General features: G+C 52.2%; 1 protein-coding gene across 5 annotated transcripts in view; it reads left to right on the top strand.

Annotated features, from left to right (window-relative positions):
* Nucleotides 1–19431, top strand: part of FAM135B (family with sequence similarity 135 member B) — a 174612-nt gene that overhangs the window by 53654 nt on the left and 101527 nt on the right. Inside the window, exon 1 of one of the 5 annotated variants that reach the window (XM_088798936.1) lies at nt 17450–17471. The exons of the other annotated variants lie outside the window; for them this stretch is intronic. The gene's annotated coding sequence lies outside the window, so the exon portion shown is untranslated. Of the gene's footprint in view, nt 1–17449; nt 17472–19431 lie in introns of those variants that run through there. 5 annotated transcript variants of the gene reach the window in all.

The raw sequence follows: 19431 nt of genomic DNA on the forward strand, positions 1-19431 counted from the left end.
GAGAGGGACTGTCCTCCACCCATTGTCCGTTCCCTGCACCACCCCTCCCCCACCCAGCGCTTCCCACAGGAACCTCTAATGTCTGCAGCATTAGCCCCACATCAGGGCTCCACTCCAGCCCTGCAGTTGGGTCTGCAGGTTGATGAGCCGGACCCGCTGTCTGAGGTCTCTGAACTTGGGTGGTTTCTATTAAATCCAGGGCTCCGTCGTCCACGCTCTGTGAGCCTCGGTTCCACGTGGCCTGAGGCCTGCAGGGCTGGAGAAGGAAGGTAGTAGGTTTTGACACGTAAATTGAGCAGATTTAATGTGAAATCATCCCTAGAAGAACTGCTATTTTTAGCAGCATCCTTTTGGTTAGAAATGCACCCTGATACCCTTGGAAATCTCTTCAGCAGCTCCTCTCTGCGCTAGGCCCTTTCACCTCTGTGGACCCAAGGCGCCCTGCTGGGGAGGGTCTGTGCCCTGACTGCCCTCAGCCCCGGTGGGTGCTGCGTGGTGGCGAGGCCCCCATGTCACAGAGGTGTGAAGCAGCTCACCCAGCATGGCGGTCCCGGGAGAGCTGAGATGCAGAACCCTGGCCTCCCTCTGAGTCCACGCTCGGGGAGCTGACTGAGGTTTCTGTGCAGGAGAAGCTCTACCTCCCTGGCCGAAGACGTGCGAAGACTCCAGAGGCTGGTGTGTATGCACTTCCTTAGGCTGTAAGGAAGTGGCTGGGCAGGTGACCTCCAGGGACAGTGAGCCTTCCTTCCAGGTGTGTCAGGGCCATGACGAACAGGGGTGGCAACACCTTATTCTCTGAGGCTGAAAGACCCCAGGGTGTGTGGTCTTCAGAGGAAAAGCTTCCAGGGACGTGAACTTGATGTCACTCCTGGAGCTGTGTCTTGTGGGAGATGGAGACTGAATCTGGAGAGCCGCAGCCAAGAATTAGAACTCAAGGAGCGGCCGGCAGCCTGGGAGTGAGAGCTAAGACCTAAAATGAAATCATAATCGCTGCTTTCTTTTTCAGAATGAAGTCGTTTCATTTGGTTTTACTGATCTCTTGATATGTGAGTCACCTCATACAAGCATGTGTGATATTGGAGATTGCATATTTTTAATGGAGGTGAAACTCACATCACATAAAACGGACAGTTTGCGGTGTACAGTTCAGTGAGTGATATGTAACCACCACCTCGATCGTTCCAAACATTCACACTGCCCCTAAAGGATGCCCTGTGCCCACGTAGCTGTCGCTCACTGGTACCTCTCCCCAGGGTCCCTGGAAACCACAGACACCTGGCTTTCTGGATTTCCCTGTGTTGGACATTTCCTAAGAACGGACGCATGCAATGCATGGCCTTTGGTGGCTGGCTTCTTTTGTTTAGCAGAATGTTTTCGAGGTCCATCCACGCTGTGGGGTGGATTTTGCACACTGGCCCTTTGGCTCCAGAGTTCTTGGAAACATTGCATCTGTCACCAAGCTGGGCCCCATGGAGTCTGAATCTAGTCCTTGGGCAGCTCCGGACGGGGTGCTTGCCGGGGCTGGGTGGTTAACAGGACTGCTCTGCTCTTCCCCAAGGGGGCCTGCACACCCCCGCTCGGCACAGCTTAGCCAGGACGTGGGACAGCCAGGCAAGAACACCGCGTGTTATACATATTTTGTCTGTGTCCTTGGATCCTGTGGTCATGTGACTGAAGGAGCACACCTGGTCTATGGATAAAAGTGAGGGGCATGTGTGTCCCTTGGAGCAGAAGCAGGTGCGGCCTGGGGACAACCCAGGCAGAGGGCCACCCGATGGGCCCTGCTCTGTAGCTGCACGTGCTTTCTGGACGGGGGACGGGGAGGGCAGAGCCGGCGGCCCTGCAGCTGTGGATGTGGTCAGATGGCCAGGCGGAGGCTCGGGGGAGAGGAGTGCTCCCCCAGGTGCTTCGGTTTCCCCTCCATTAATGGCTGTCACGCACAAAGCAGCTGTGAGGTTTAAGTAGCTAAATGAATGCGCCCATACGTGCCTATTTCCGGAACGTTCTCTAACAGTGCATCAGGCTGGCCTTGGCTGCGGGGAGAAAGGACGCAGCGCACTGCTCGCTCATGCCCACCTCCCTCTTCTCCCCCCCCCCCCCCCCGTCCCTGTGTCCTGGGAGCTCAGAGGATCCGATGGAGTCTGAACAGCAGCAAGAAGGAATTTGCAGTTTCATGTGGTCTTTACAGCCAAGCTGTGAACTGGCTAGTGGTCTTCTCATTGCATCCCTTTCCTTCCTTTATTCACTAAATGTTTGCAGAGCCTGTCACATGCAGGCCACTGTGCTTCCATTCGAGACTCACGGTCAAGGGCATATTATTCTGGGGTGGGGGGACAGTCGTGAAAGGGGCCCTAAGAGGGTCTGCGGCCCAAGGCCAGATGGAAAGTGAGTCCAGTCTGACCTCAGAGCCCACAGTCTTTCCAGGGATCCAAGCGGCCCTTTCATCGAGCAGATGGGTAAACTGAGGCCCATGAACAGGACATGAATGGCATGAATTCATTCCAGGGAGGCTGAGGTTGCGATCCTGAAGCCCTGAGTCCCGTTTACAGGGTATCGGCAGGAGGACAGGCTGTGACCCAGGTGATGGCGGGGATTTTGCGTCATTATTTTAATCACCACGGCGTATGAAGAAACGGACTATGAGTCTCATTTTGCAGGTAACGAAAACGAGGCCCTGCAAAGTTAAATCATCCACCGATTTCTTTGTTCAGGAGGAGACAGTTAAAGCAAGGTCTTTTTTGAGTCCAGACTGGTTCTGCTTTCTGCCCCCAAAGCACCGAGTTAACAGTTGTCCTGCCTGTTCCCGTGCCCAGTGCCAAGCATATTATTTGGCCCGTAATATGTGCTCAGTAAGTGCTGTGTGAGATCTGCATCCGAGGAGACCCACCTGGGACCCAGGAAGGTGAGCGTCACCCTCAGGCTGCTCACATGGAAACCCTGGAATCTATTAGGAACAGGACTGAATCTCTAACAGGAGAGGTGAGGTGGCAGCTCCAGGTGGGGAGTGGCAGAGCCTGGATGCAGCGTCAGGTGTCTGGGACCAGCAGTTTTTCCCCATCCCCCAAAGCTCCTTTGGTTTTCCAGGCTCTCTGCCTGCCTCTGAGTGGAGCACATCTGCAATGCAAAGTAGAGACCTTCCCTGCTAACCCAGCAGGTGCAGTCTCTCCCCTCCAGGCTCCTTCTATTTTGGGGCTGGCGGTTCTGCAGGGGAATTCTCAGAGGACCCCGAAACCATGAGGGGGGCGAGAGGGCAGATATAATGGCAGGGCTGCACAGGCAAATTTATTGTACAAGTGAAGACATTTAAATATAATTAATGTAACTGCAGTCTTATTGGATAATTAGCACTTGGGATGCAGGACCTGCTTGCCTCTCAGGCAGGGGCAGCTGGAGATTGGCAAAGTCATTAATGTCCCACAGGGTCAGCGGGGGGGGGTGGCTTAAAAGGGTGGGGTGGAGAAAGGCAGACAAATCAGCGCAATGAAGGTCTTGGAAAAGGACACGCGTGACCTAATCGTCCCCATCCCCATTGGTTAAATGATCTGCCTGCAATGGCGGTGCCTGCCACCCCACACCCAGCTCTCAGGAACTTGCACGAAGCACCATTTCCTTGCATGTGAACCGCTGGCAGCCTAACTGTAGCGCTGATGGTGTCAGTGGCACAGACCTGAGCTGGGCACTGTCTCCACCAGTCGGTGGCGCTGGGGCCTGGGGCATCGTGGCCAGTCTGAACCTGAGTGAGTCACCCGTTAGATGGGAACTCTGACCCTCGCAGGGCTGCTGTGGGGCTGAGTGAGGGAGAGCAGGTGCCAAGGACAGAACATGGCAGGGGCTCCATGAGTGTGTGCCATTCACAGAAGGAGGGTCTCCAGCTCACCCGCCTCCACCTGTATTCTCTGAGGATGGGGGTTAATTAGCTTCCCCAAGTCTCTATTTCCTCATCTGTAAGATAGGGATAATATTAGGACCCACTCCCAGAATGGGTGGGAGCTTGAGTGAGATGATGCTGGAAGGCACGTAGCCCAACTCCTGGCACGTGGCAGCTGCTGCCTAAACCCTGGCTCGTTATTATCTGGTCCATAGCTCATGAGCAGCTGGCCCTTGGGACAAACACACCCCACAGATGGGCTTTGTTTGGACTGGAGAGGGTTTTGAAAATTACTAAATTAATTTCCAACAATCGATATCAGATTTCCCTTAGAAAGTAAGACGTCTGTCTTCTGTTGGGAAATAGATAGGGCAGCCCCAGGCCCCCTTGCTAAAGCGTCACAGTCCCGGGGACTCAGGGATACTGGTGTTTGGTCTGTCACATGGCCATCACTCTCCATCATGTCACCTGCTGAGCCTGTGGTAGCCAACTCCCCACTTCATAAATGAGGGGACTGAGGCGCAGAGGGTAGGTGGCTGGGTCACTGTACGTGGTGTGCTCATGGGGTATCCGGGTCTTAGAAATCCTTGCACAGAACTTTGGCACTTACGTCACTCCCCACGTCGGTCCATCCGTCCGTCCACTGACCCCTCCGTCCATTCAGCAGCAGTGTTACGTGGATGCTTATTTTGTGGTACATACCACCCTGCTCTCTGGGCGTCAGAGACATTGCGGAGGAACAGCCGCTGGGAGTTGGGTGCTAGTCATGTGCTCAGCAGAGGCTGGAAAGCCAACTGCCGGAGGGTTCCAGCCTCGGGCCACTGAGGTTCCACTTCCATGTGAGGTCCCCACACGGAAATAACAATGCTTGTTTCAGGGAAAGGGATTTTCTGCTAGTACGTCTGCCCCTCCAGGCTGTAAGCTGGGTTTCAGGAAGGACATTTACTGTTGAAGGATCACACGGCTCATGCCGCAGAGCACACTCCTGAAATGGGGGTCTGGAGGGGCTAAGTCAGTGCCGTAGCTTGTACTCCCACCTTGGAGACTTACACCAAATACCAGCATATTGAAGCCTCTGAGAAGTCCTGCAAGGTCAAGAATTGACTTTGCTTGTCTGGTGACTCCCAAACTCAGTTGACCCTGAGATTCTTTGGGGAAGAAGCACCTACTCAGAACAGTCCGGGAAGTAATTTCTCATTCCTTCCCAGAAGCCTGGGAGGGTTGGAAAAGACGGGTAGAGAGGTCGGCATGGGGAAGAGAAACCAGCACAGAGCACACTGAGCCCTGCTTATGGCAGGACTGTGTTGGGGTGATCGCATCACCCCCAGACCCGTTTTAGAGGTGAGAAGCTAAGTGAGGTCACAGAACATGAAGATGGCAGGATTCTAACTCAGGTCCATTCAAAGAACTATTCTGTTCCCATTTTGGCTCATAAAAATCCCATGTGAGTGGACAGCAGACAGGCTTGGCTCTGAGAGTTCAAGGAGAGGGTGAGGGCTGGACAGGTTCATTGGGAGTGTTGACGGTGGGCCTGAGTTTCAGAAAGCTTGGGCGCATGTAATAGACACTCAGCTCCTGCTTTAAAATGCATTCCTTCCAGCTCCCCTCCAGCCGTTAGCTTCATTCACACTTTAGTGTGAATTACTCTAATTAGTTAGTGTCCAAACACACAGAGAAGTGCCACTTAGTCTTCTGGCCTAGCGAGTTCCCTGGAGCAGGCCGAGGTATGAGGTCTGTGCCAGCTCCCTTTGGGAGGGAGGGGCTCCTGGGCCAGGGCCAGAAGATGGAAGAACAGTTTGCAGAGACATTTGCAAAGACGGGAAAGGCAAACATTTATTCAAACGAGACGGTTAAATTCCAAGCCTCATCTGAGTGTGTGACATTCAGTGTGAGACGGTTCCGTATGTGCTAACCAGTTCCAATCCATGAATGCATTAGTAGTCAGCCCTGCTCACCAGTCCCCTGTGCTGCCATCTGAGCCAGGTGCTGGGGCCAGTGAGAAAGGTGGGCGTCCTCCCACCCTGGGCAGTGCCTGCTGGAGGCACAGAGCTTAGAGGGGAGAAGCTGAGACCGCAGCCGTGGGTAGAATCTGGGTTTTGCTGCTTACTGAGCTGTGTGACCCTCAGCCAAGTTGCTTAACCTGTCTGTGCCTTATCTGTAAAATGGGGATGGTAAGGGTTGGGTTGTGGTGATGATTTAACTAATTATATAAAAATCTTAGGCGGGGGCCCGGCACACGGGGAGCACTCAGTAAATACTAGCTAATGGGATCGTTACAGCCCAGCGGCCGTGACTGGATGCCACGGGTGAAGCTGCTGGCCTTCTTGGTTTCAGAGGGCAGCTGGCATGTGAACTCATCTCCAGTCAAGGCCCAGGAGGAGTCTGTGCAGAGAGCGAGGGAGGTGAGAACTAGGAAACTGCTTGAAGGTTCTGGAAGCCGGTGGGTTTGCTGTGGTGCTGGCAGGTAGAATTAGGTGGGTGGGGTGGAGGAGGGAGCTGGCGGTGGGTTGAGGGAGGGGCCAGACTTGGGGAGTTTGGGGCTCTAGGTCCTCATCTATAAAGTGGGTCAGCCAGCATCTCACCATCCCCTGTAAGTCCAATAGCAGAAAGGAGGTCAGCAGGAGATGGGGGCTGACCAGGTGGGTGGTGGGGAGGAGCCGGGAGGGAGATCCTGCAGCTTGGGAGCGTGTGGCCCTTTGGTTGGGGTGGCTCTGCCGCCCCCACTACCCCTGTGCCCCGTCTTATCCGTCCAGACCCCTGTTGGAGAGCCCCGGTCCGTGGAAAGTCGCTCTGGGGTGACCCTTCCTCTGTGTGTCCAGGGCTCTGCTTCTCGGTAGCTGGTGGGTGCCCTGGTGTCCACAGCGCGTGTCTCTGAAGGGCAGCGGTTCCCCTTCCATGTGTGACACTCCCAGTGCTCGGCTCTGCTTGTGGACTGCGCTGGAGTGTGTGCAAGGGGACAGAGGGAAAGGCCACCTCCCCACGCCCTCCCTGCTCTCGTCACTGAGTCTGAACACCGGGGTGTATAGTTATAGTTCTCTCTCTTGCTCTCTCTCTTGCTCTCTCTCTCACACACACACTATATATATACATGTACTGTGTGATACGTGTATATATAGTTTGAGATATATACATATATATGAGCTGTTAGGTTAGATTTTGAAGATTATATGAAATAGAATGATGATGTATCCAGTATCACAGTTGTCCCAACACTTGAATACACACACACACACACACACACACACACACACACACACACACGGTTTGCAGAGCCCACCCTGGGTCTGCCTGGCACGTGGCAGGAGCTCTGGGAGATGGGAGCACACTCTGTGGCCGCGGCTTGCGGGCCTGACCTGGTCCAAGTCTGATGGGCCTTGGAGGAGCTGGTCCCTTGGCAGCTTCATCCACTTCCTCTCTGTCTGCCACCTGTGCGGCTGTGGGCAGCGCAGCGAAAGGGACGAGAGAGGGTGGTGGGTGGAGAGTGGACACATTTATGACTGCATCTCTCTCCATCCATCCACCCACCCACCCATCCATCCGCCCGCCCATCCATCCATCCATCCATCCATCCATCCATCCATCCGCCCGCCCGCCCGCCCGCCCGCCCGCCCGTCCGTCCGTCCGTCCGTCCGTCCGTCCATCCATCCATCCATCCATCCATCCATCCATCAATCATCTCTCTCCAGCTTCCTGCACAGACTCCCTTCTCCCTGACCCACAGAGCACGAGGGGGCCTGAGCAGTGCTGGGAGTCGGGGGGCTCTGAGGCTGGAGGGAGGTGCCGCGGTACAGACCCTGTGAGGCCTGGGTCCAGCTCAGGTGTGGCCCCTTAGAAGGTCTGGTGCTGCTCCACGCCCCCCCACGCCCCCCCAGCCAGCTCAGTAATGCTCCTCTTGTCTGTGCACTGCAGTGTTTACGGGAACTGTTCTCCACTCTTATCCCTCAGTGTCACATAACGCTTTGCATGTGGTTGAATCCCTCAGGTGAAGGGTGATAGGTCTGCTTAGGGATTGCGTTTTCCACCGCTCAGCCTGTGGAGGTGCAGGTCCTGTAGGGCGCTTTCCTCTCCCCCCACTGCTAACACGGAGGAGGAAAGGGGCAGGCCGCCCCCGGCCCGGGCCAGGCCGCCTGCGCTGCCATTGCCGCACTTACAGGGGTGTCTGACAATGACCTGTTGTCCCGTTTCCCTTTCCTCAGCTCCTGTCTCATGCATCCAGGTCTCCCTCGTGCCCAGGCAGGTGGTGACAGTTGCCCCCCATCTTGTCCAGACTGGACTTTCTGTTTCAGCCGAGAGGGGCCCTGGGAGGACGGCTGCCCACGTGTCTGGGGGGGAGGTGGACGGTGGGGGCTTGGAGAACGTGTGGGTGGTCAGCGTGGGAACGCAGATGAAGGCTGAGTCACTGTCACACTTGGGAAGCTAGTGACAGATGCAAGCGACACCGGACCCAATCGCTGCGTGGCCAAGGCACCAACAGATAACACGTCTGAAATGCCAGCTTGACTCATTCGGTGGCGGCCTCGCAGCTTGCTTTCACCTCCTCCCCTGTTTATGCTGTGGCTTCAGGAAGGATAAATAGAGTGTCCCTCTGTGGTGGGGACGCCATCAGTTACAGCACCCCTCCCCCGCATGCTGGCGTCCCTGCGGGATCCCCGCACGCATGATGCATGGTGCCCGGCGTGCTTTCCCCTCTGTAGACACACACGCGGAGGACAGAGTGAGCTCGGGCTTGCAGTGAAAACACGAGCGGTGTAGTCATTTCGGTCTCAAAGGCCTACGCAGGGGCAGGCTCCAAGCTCTCAGGCCAACTTAGCATTTGATTGGAGGCAGAGCTCGTCCGTTCATTCACGCCTGCTTTTCTCCCGTGTGTGTCCATTCTTTCTCTGGCTCATCCCACACATGTGACTACATACTCTTCTCTGTCGTGTTTTTTGGGGACCTTGGTGGCTGTCCTTCCTTTAAGGACCTCACAGTCTAACCTAAAAGAGAGATGTGCTTCCAGAACATGCCGTGGGCGGGGCAGTTTTGGGGCACACCCAGCAGGGCGGAGGCTGTGTGGGAGGGGGGCCTATCAGGAAGAGCTTCCTGCAGGAGCCGCACTGGACATGCAAGCCTGGGGGCTCATCAGCTGGGGAGGTGAAAGGTGCGCCATCCCAGCGAAGGTAGCGGCTTGAGCAAAGCTAGGCCGTGTTCAGAAGAGGGGGACGCTCTGATGATGCTGTGTGCAGCGGTTCTGGGGGAGCAGTGGGCTGACACAGTGAGAGAAGAGGGCGCGGAGTCTGACAGCGTCACACTCTAAGGACCGAGGTACCTGAGGTTTAGTCGGGGCTCTTCTCTCTGTTCTGTCACATGGTTCTATGACACCGAGACAGCCCCAAAGCCACCTGGACGTCCTGTTTCCTCAGCCCCAATAGGAGGGGCCTGCGCTGTGTGGTCCCTGAGTTTCCCCAAGTCCTGATGACTCTCGGCTGCATCCGCTTCCTTTCCCACAACCGGTACAGACACTGGTGATGTCACTCCCCATTTGTTCATTTGTTTGTTTGTTTTGTTTTGTTTTTTACCGCTTGGGGCCCCTTCAGTGATCAGATGGAACCATGATGTGAAGTGCAGAGATCGCTGGACTGGAAGTGGGGCGATGGGGTCCTGAGGACACTCTCTCTGTGACAGTGGGCAGGCCACTGCCCTCTCTGGGCCTCACATGTCTTGTGTCTGTGATGAGGGTGGCTGAGGCCGTCACAGGGCCCTGTGAATTGCTACACTTCCACGTAGGAGGTGTTATTACCTGGTTAAAGAAAGAAGCTGCTGAGGCTGAACCCACTGACGTCTTCCTGGGGCTCCACTGGAAGTGGGTGGACGCCACTGTGCAAACAACACGCTCCGGAGACATCTGAATGGTGCAGAACCGTAAAATGAGGTGGTGTGGTATCCCAGGCTGCAGATTGGCAGGGAGCATAGCGACGTCTACCCCAGGCTCACTCCCCTCAGTTTCTGGGGGGCACCCGGGGCCTGTGGGGGCTCTTCCCAGCGCAGGGAGCCAGTGCCTTTAGAGGCAGGTCCGTCCCTTACCTCCAACGGGAGTTACTTCTGTCACAGCATTGAAACCTCCCCCGCCTTAGTGAGTGGGACGTGGTGACAGCACTGAATTAGGCTTCTGTGTCCCCTGGGACCTGAGTCGGGGACCTGACTCTACATCCAGCCCCTTCTTCACCCAGTGTGCCTCCCCTGGCCCTGCGTCCTGACACCGGGCCCTGGAAACTGACCAGCTCATTCCCTGACAACGCAGTGCCTTTGTCTGCCTGCTCAGCCCAGGCTCTCCTGCTGCTTCCCCAACACTCCAAGGTGGACGTCTTCAGGTATTTAAGCTCTCCTTTGCAAAGTGTATCTATTTCTTCTCCTATATAATTTACTGTTAGTGTTAGTTATTCCAATATGGGCATTATCCGTTGTTTATTGAACACCCATTGAGCAACCATAATGTTGCTGAAAAATATATACATTAGTGGGCATCAAGAAAAAAAATCACAGCAAAGTAGCTGCTACTCCTGTAAGGTTACAGAAGGGGAGGCTGGGAGGGCTGCAGCTTGTTTAACACAAGCCAGCTAGTTCCGAAAATGGGCAGGACGTGACCCATGTCTGGCAGAGTCAAAGCCACTGCCCCTCCCGCCCTCCCGTGATTCCGTGCCGTCTCTCGAGAGGTCAGCTCACAGCGTGGGTCTGTGCGCATCTAGGCGTCTGTTTGTGTGTGTGCGTTTCAGTGTGTGGAAGGGAGATGAATTGCCACCCAGTCTGGTCGCAGGCTTCACTTCAGAGTTTGGAGTTCTGCCACCAGCTTCCAGCTTTGGGGGAAAGGAAAGGCTCCCGGCTGAGAGCCGCAGGGGCATTGTCTTCCTCGCCTCTGCCCAAGGTCACCAGTCCGTTATCCTTTTATTTTTTATTTTTTAACATTTTTTTTATTAGCTTCAGGTGTACAAAACAATGTAATAGCTAGACATTTATCACTTATATCCCTCACACAGTCACAACCCCCCTCCCCCATCCACTATCCCTCTGACATCGCACACAGCCATTACATTTCCACTGTCCTATTCCTAATGCTGTACTCCGCTTCTTGTAAGTATATATAGTTATATATACTATATATATAGTTATATATAACTATATATATACTATATATATAGTATATATACTGTATATATTGTATATGTATCTTGTAACTATATATATATATATATAAACTTGTAGTTGACATTCATTATTCTTCAGCTTCAGCTTCAGGTGTACAGTGCAGTGATCAGGCATCTACATCATCCCTGAGGTGGTCTCCCTAACGAGACAAGTGTCCATCTGACACCCTACAAAATCTTTAGAACATTATTGATTACATTCCCCAAATTGACTTTCATATCCCCGTGGCCATCTTGTGGTTACTGACTGTGCTTTCTAATCCCCTCACCTTCCCCCTTATCCCCACCCCCCTCCCATCTAGCAACCCTCAGTTTTTCCTCTATGTCTCTGAAACTGTTTCTGATTACTTCATTCATTTATTCTTTTCTTTAGATTCCACATATAAGTGAGATAATATGGTATTTGTCTTTCTCTGTTGGACTTATTTCACTTAATGTTCTCTAGGTCCATCTGTGTTGTTGCAAATGGTAAGATTTCTTTCTTCTTTATGGCTACATAATACTCCATTATATAAATGCACCACAGTTTCTAAGGCAATATACAGATTCAACACAATTCCTAGCAATCTACCAAGGACATTTTTCACAGAAATAGAACATATAATCCTAAAAGTTATATGGAATCATAAGAGACCCCGGATAGCCTCAGCAATCTTGAGAAATAAGAATAAAGTGGGAGGTATAACAATACCTGACATCAAATTATACTACAAGGCTACAGTAATCAAAACAGCATGGCACTGGCATAAAAACAGACCCATAGATCAATGGAACAGAATAGAGAGTCCAGAAATAAATCCATACCTATATGGCCATTTAATCTACGACAATGGAAGCAAGAATGTATGGTGGGGAAAAGACAGTCATTCAATAAATGGTGCTGGGAAACCTGGACAGACACATGCACAGAAATGAAGCTGGACCACCTCCTTACACCACATACAATAATAAATTCAAAATGGATTAAAGACTTAAATGTAAGATCTGAAACCATCAAACTCCTAGAAGAAAATATAGGAAGGAACTTGACAGACATTACCCATTATCCTTTTATGAGGCTGTAAAACCTTATGTGTCTCCACACCTGCATTTTAAGACACTGCCTACGAGGGGCACAGAACCCCAAAGGAAAAAGGATTGTGGGGGCACTTCCACGTGCATTGCCTTCAGCTATGAAAAAACAAACCCACATATACAGCCAGTGTTGAATTCTACACCAAAGGAGACAAAGTGCTTTTAAATGGCAGGGGCCAAGTGTCTGGGCCTGCATTTGCTGTGATGGACGAGACTCAGAGACCTGAGTTCTGCCTTCCCTCTGCCCCCTGACAGCTGGAGACCCTGGGGCAACTCACAGCCGGCCAGCAGTTGGTCATCGCTTCTCTCCTGCCGTGTCCACAAAATTGGTTTTAGGTTTTCTTCCTTATTGTAACAGCGTGTACCTATGAAACATTTATCGTGTGCCAGGCTCCAAAGCAATTTCCCGTGGGGGAAACTGAGGCACGGAGGGGCTAAGGTCTTGCCTAAGGCTGTTCAGCTACCGAGGGGCTGGCCAGTGTCCAGCAGGCAGCCCTTGTGGTCATAGCCTTCACCGCTGGGCATTTTGGTCTTCTCTGAGCATCCGTATATCACAGCATTTGTCCCCAGGGACCCCCGTTGTGACCTGACTGCATCCTTTCTGATCTGTCTTCTGGTGGCCCGAGGACTGTGGCTGGGTTGTCTGTGTGCCCCTGGCACTTGGAGCCATTCCATGGGCCTGATCCCAGTGTGCTGAAACAGGGAACTCCTCCGTGAGACACCCCACATTTGATCCTCAGCGACTGCCCTGAAGAGACAGTGTCGGCCCATATTCCGGATGTGAACACTGAGGCTCAGACATGCCACATGGCTTGTCCAAGGCTCCACGCAGAGGTGAGCCCCAGGGTGGAAACTCTGATGCGGATGAGATGCTCTCACTGCACGACGGAGGCTGGCCTCTGAGGCAATGCTCCCGCCTCAAAGAAGAAATGCTAGTTTTCATCCCTAATGAGATCATTTTCCATGAATACAGAGCAGATTCTCCTGCAGTGCTCAGGCAGAAAACTGCAGTTATCTCCCTCGTTACACTGGCTTTCTGGATGGGGTGTTGCCTGGGGGTGGGGTGCAGGCAGAAGGCGACTGCTGAATGAAGCTAAGGCCATCCTCTAAGGACATTTGCTGCTTCTCTCAGACCCCAGGGAACATGGTGCATTCTGACAGGTGTTCTGTGATCAAGCATGAACTTGCTGGGTTAGGCTCTGGCAGCCCTTCTCTGTCCTCCCTGTTCTTCTCTGTAGCTTGAGACGGTCCTTTCCAGAACCTTCTCACTCACCATGTTGGAATTCTTTGATTTATACTCTCTTGAGCACATTAGCTCTGCATGCCTTTTTCGTAAGTAAATGCTGCTGCGTGTTAAGATCGACACGCTTTGATTTTCCATGTAATCTTTCCAAGGCCACATACGTTGAAGATTGGTGTTTTCAAAGAAAATTTTCATTTGAAAGGAAAACATGTTTGTAAAAGGATTGGATTGCAAGCAGTATCTAACAAAGATACTGGCATCATGGTATTTCTCCAAAATCATCTTAACATTTTTAACGAATTTGCTCAGAGGCAACTGAGAATGCTCTGAAACATTTTAGAACTATGGCAGTGAACAGTACAGACAGGTGTGCGGTGTTACTTGACATGGAGCCCAGGCCTCCAGAATCCCAGGACCTCCAAAATGAAGGTGGGGGGCCTGGTGCTTTGGGTCTGGAGCCCATGGGGGCCTTTTGAATTCCTGCCAACTGGGTTGAAGGCAGAAATAAAACTAATCAGGGCGATTGCTAGTTTGCCAGGACACGTCTGAAGTTGTTTATGTACGTGTTCACCTTCAATCCTTGGGGCCCCCTTAATGCACCGACGTTCTCCCCATTCCCATGGAGACATGGAATCCTGGAGAGATCATGTCGTAAGAACTAAGGGAAGTGGACTCAGGCTTAGCTGTGACGGGAGGAGGGATGAAACCTGGTGCCTGGAGGTAGGGAGGACAATCTAGGGAAGAAGGTGGTGACCAGGACATCCAGGGGGGTGGCTTAGGAGGTGGGGCGAAGGTGTTGGATTTCAGGAGCTAAAGATGGTGAGAATCAATAACTAATTGTCTTTGGGGGTGTCTCAGTCTGTTGGAGCTGCTATAACAGACCACCACACACTGGGTGGCTTGTGCACCAGGCTTTTTTAATTCACACTTCGGGAGGCTGGAAGGCTGCTATCAGGGTGCCAGCCTGGTCGGGTGAGGGTTGTTTTCTGGGGCGCAGACTTCTCGTTGTGTCCTCACGTGGCAGAAGGGTCTAGGGAGCGCCTGGGCTCTCTTTTATCAGGGCACTAATCCCACTCATGAGGGCTCCACCCTCCTGGCTTAATCATTTCCCAAAGGCCCCACTTTCTGATAACTTGACTTTGGCGGTTAAGGTTTTAACATATGGAGTTTGGGGGACATACTCAGACCATAGCAGTGGTGAAGGGAAGGGGGGAATAAAAGCTGATGTCAGCTGGCACCCGGACACATGGGTAGCTGGTGGCATGTGCTGCAGCCTTGATGTCACTGTGGGTGTCCCCAGGGTAAGGAGTGGAGAGTCATCTATGCACTGGGGCGGAGCGCTGCAAGCCACGGTCCTGGAAGGGACAGCAGGATCCTCTCCCACCTCCACCGTGTTGCCCAGCTTTGAGTGTCTGAATACGTCATTCTGGATGGCAGTGACTGAAAGCTGGAGAAAGACACGTGCAAGCAGAGGGAAGGGGCTCCATGAACTCTGCTGACGAAAATAAAGAGAGAATTCAAAATGAAGCATTCAGACAACCAACTAAACACATTAACAGTTATTCTTGGTGACTTTAGGTGTCACGGGAGGCCTGGGACTGACATCTGTCATCAACCTTCTCTGTTACCCGCTGGGGGTAAATAATTATTGAGTCGGATTTGCAGAAAAGGCAACTTAGGCTTGGGGGGTTTTATAACTCGCAGTAAATTGTCAAACAGGTGTCCAGCTCCTGGCCAGTTTATCCTCAAACCTGATCTTACACACACACAGACATACACACACGTGCGCGCACACACATGCACACACACGTGCACGCACACACGTGCACACATACGCACACACATGCACGCACACACTTACACACTGCCATGGAGGCCCTATTCCAGATGCCACTCCGATTGCTGCCTTCCACAGAGCAGTTTAGAAATCCAGAGCACTTTGTGTAGCTCTGCAAGAAAAGGGCTTTGATTCCTGAAAAAGAAGCACCCGTGATTTCTTGTTCTCCGTGGGCCACACAAACGGGAGGCTGATGGACTTCTCTGATCTCTGGTCTGGGTATTAGCCATGTGGGTGGTTTTCCCACCAGAGGTGGCATCAGAGGCGGGTACCTCAGGGGTTCCCACATCAGCGTGAGTATTCCTAGATCCCACACTGAGTGTCATTAGGAGGTGTGGGTGCCGGACCCGGGAATCTGTTTATGTGTCGGGCCAGGGGCTTGGCCCCAGACGCTGACGAAAGCTGGATGGCCCAGGGAGTGGCCCCCCATGCCCTGGGTGGAGAGATTAGTTTAACATCTGGCCGTGCTGCCCCCTACACCTCAGCCTGCTCTTGTCACAGCTTGTTCTCAGAGCCTGGAGCCAGAATTCAGGGCTGGACGCGTTCCCTAAGGGCTCACCTGGCCAGCCTGTCTGTGCACGTCTCCAATGACAAAGCACATGCCCCTCCCAGCAAACCCCCAATGACAAAGCACATGCCCCTCCCAGCAAACCCCCACTGCCATTCAGACTCCTGAGTGGTTCAGCTTGTGTTTTGTGTTGGCTCTGCCCCCTCCACTTTCACACTCTGGCGCAGCTGTGCTTCCTTCTATTCCCTCTTATTCATCCACTGCACTCGTGTGTGCGAACCTCTGCCGTGCGCCAGCCACAGCATCAGCTGTGCAGTGCTCAGAAACCCATCCATAGACACGGCGCCTGTGTTCAAGGGCCGTGCCCAGCTCCTAGTCATCTCCTCCCTCAGGGAGGACTACGTCATATGCGTACCTTTTCCAGATAATTGCTCGTCATTACTCTAAGAAGACCCACTTGACAATGAGAATATTTTCATAGTTTATAAAAATCTCTTTCATTCGTCACTATTGCATAGCATTCTCTTAGGTAGCTTTTCTCTTGATGTGCAGATGTGGAAATGTAGTCTCTGAGGCGAAGTAACTTACTAGGTAACTTACTACGTGGTTCCAATCGGATCCATGTTGGGGTCTGTGACGTCCTAAGCTGGTTCTCTCCTCGGCGCTCTGAATCTTAGAATCCGTTCCTTTTCAACCAAAGATAAACATGGCCCGTCTGGCAATTATAGGATCTTAGAACATTGTGGCTGAAAGGGAATTTGATTGTCACTTAAACACAAGGCAGGGGTCCGGATCCCAGAAAAGTGGGACCCCGTCCTTTGCCTGGACAACCCCAGTGATGGGAAGCTCATTGCTTCATGAGATGAACCCATCTCTAGCCAGCAGCTGTGCTGGTGAGAACGCTCCCAGAACAGGGAAGGCTCTTGGGGTGGAGGGGGTCTTGGGGTTCTCAATAAAGATTTTTTTGAATGAATGAAAGCCAGAGAGGCTGTAATTTCCCTGTGTGTTATTCCATTCTTTCTCCTGGTTCTGCCTCTGTAATAAAACTAAAAATAGCCAGCATTTATTGGGGTTCATTATATGCCTGGCTCTCCTCTAAATGTGCTAACATTTTGAATTCTCACAACAACCCAAGAAAAAGGAATTATGGTTCCCATTTTACAGAGAAGGCTGATGTGTCTCAGGGAGGTTAGTGATGAGTCATGGTCACCCAACGTGAGTGGGACAAGCCGTGTGCTTCTAGATCTTGTGTGTGGAGTGCTGTAGGAGACAGAGAGGTTTTCCCTCTTATCCCCCAGGAAAGCAGCATCAATGTGTGTTTGAAACTGATATTTTCAATGCGCACTCATCTTCCTCACTGGCTCCCTGGGTGTTGGTTATAATGAATCCCATGGTGTTTACGAGGGAAGGGTGTTTGCATCTCCAAGTTTCAGGACTCTGTCCTATTGGCCCTGAACAATAGGCGGGTAGGGTGTATCTTGCCAGGAGAAAACGATATTCTCCATGCATTAAATCGTTTTTCTGCTAAATATTAACTCCTCAGAAAAGCACTGTCCCAGACAGTCTGCCAGAAAGGGCCAGAGCTGCAAACCAACATCTCTGGACGCCTGGGTCAGCATTCTTCCCCCCTATGGTTTCTGTGCCCCCCTGAATGAATTGGGGTCCATACCAGCCACCTCTGCAAGATTTTGAGGAGCATGTGGAATGATGTGTGGAGATCCCCGGGCAGAGCTGCACATACAGTAGGCTGGGACATCAGCGTGGGTGCATTCGATCTCCCTCTGTCCCTCTTTCTGTGACCTTTCCCCAGGGTCAGAGGTCACGGAGGGTCTGGGGACGACTGAGGCTGATCGCTCCAAGCACGGAGTCAGGTGGCTTTGTAGGCTCTGCAGGTTGTTGAGAACTGAGATCAAGTACGGTGCTGAGAAAGTGGGGAACATGCAGTCTTTGCTCTTGAATACGGTAACAAAGCAAAGCACAGAGTGGCTTTATGTTCTGGCCCTTCCCTCTGGCTTTTACTGGAAAAGGCTGGAAATTGAAATTTAGTGGGAGGTCCGACTGACTGGCTCCCGTGTGCGGGGCAGGGCCAGGGCGCGCCTCGATGGCTGGCCCATTAGGGAAGTGGGTTTTCAGCACATTTTGTGAGCCAGGCTCCACAGCTTGAAATTCTCTGTTGCAGGATTTATGGAGATTGGGTCCTAGGGTCTGCTGCCTTTTGATTTGGTATGCGGACTTCTGCATCTTCCGGAAGGTTTTCCTGGATGGCATCCATGCCAGGGCTGAGATGCAGTGAAGGCCCAGTTAATCCCTTGTGCTTTCTTCTTGGAAACTGGCCCAGCGTCACCCCATTAGCTGCAGGGAGGTTGGGCTCTGAACCACAGTGACGGTGGTCTGGCCCCCGAGTTGTCTTGGTAGCAGAAAGAAGAGGGACTTTGAAAGGACACTTAGGTCCCAATACACTGCTTGCCAGCCAGGAGAGGCCAAATCAGTCTCCTCTTACTTTACTTCCTCCTTCTTGCTCATTCCCCCTTGTCCCCCAGGCCATGCCAGCTGTACCACCTATTGAGAACCTCCTGGTTCCGTAAGAACCTGCTTCATTGCCTCCTGTCCCATTCTCATGGGAATCTTCCTAGGGAGCTTGTATTGTCCCCATTACACATGGTGGTAAACTGAGGCTTGGAGATAGTGAGGAGACTTACCAAAGTACATTCCACTAGAACATTCTAGAGCCAGAAAGTGGCTCCAGGTGAGAGCGTTTCTGATCTTTTTCCTTAACTGCAATATGGGGCAAGAACCTTTATCACACAAAAAGGTTTCTTGGACAAAAGCGTGCAACTTATATAAAATACTTGATGCAGCACCAAGAATACAGTAGGTGCTTAATAAAAGTTAGTTTCTTTCCCTTCCTCCAAACCCCTGGTATCTAGATGATTTCATATCCTCGGAAAATCCAGTCTTGAATCTCCCTTTTGGTTTGTTTCTCGTCCTAGACTTTGACTACTTTCAGTTTGTTCCCTCCCAGCTTCCCCACCCAGCCCTGTTGTTAGTGGCCCCAGGGTCTCCTGGCTGGAAAGTCAGCACCTGCTGAGTGGGGTTCCTGTCGGCCTGCCGATGGCACCTGCTTCCCACGCTCAGTACAAAACTCTCGTGTCATTGCCCCTCCAGGCGCCTTAGCTCTCTAGAGACTGTATTTATAGTAACAATGATAGAAAGTATTTTCAATTGTTATTAATCATTATTAATGATGTCTACCATTTTTTGAGTGTTTACCGTCTGTCTGGAACTGTGCCAACTGCTCTGTGTGACAAATTCATTTCCTCTCCCATCGTCTATCAGAGTCCTACGCGATCCCCAGTCTCCCTGTTACAGATGAGGGAGCTGAGGGTGGGAGAAGCAAAGTGCCTTGCTCAAGGTCACACAGGTAGAAAGTGGGACAGCTCCGCTGGCTCTGTTGGCCCTGAAGCTCGGGCTCGTAGCTGTGGTGCTGTCACCTCCATGGTGCTGACAAGTAGGAAAGAGCAGCAGACGAGACAGCTGTAGAATGAAGACATCTGGGTCCTTCCAGGCGTGAGCTGTGTGACAGTAAGCAAGTAACTTCATCTCTCTGTGTCTTTTCCTATAAAAGGAGGGATGAGTGATGACGTCCAGGGGACATATCATGGTCCCCTTTGTCAGATACTCTCGTCCATCTACATTAGCACTGTTTGCTTTCCCGTTGTA

The sequence above is a fragment of the Rhinolophus sinicus genome, chromosome 6 (genome assembly GCF_057876585.1).
Source record: "Rhinolophus sinicus isolate RSI-liver-muscle chromosome 6, RSI-T2T, whole genome shotgun sequence".
Classification (NCBI taxonomy): domain Eukaryota; kingdom Metazoa; phylum Chordata; class Mammalia; order Chiroptera; family Rhinolophidae; genus Rhinolophus; species Rhinolophus sinicus.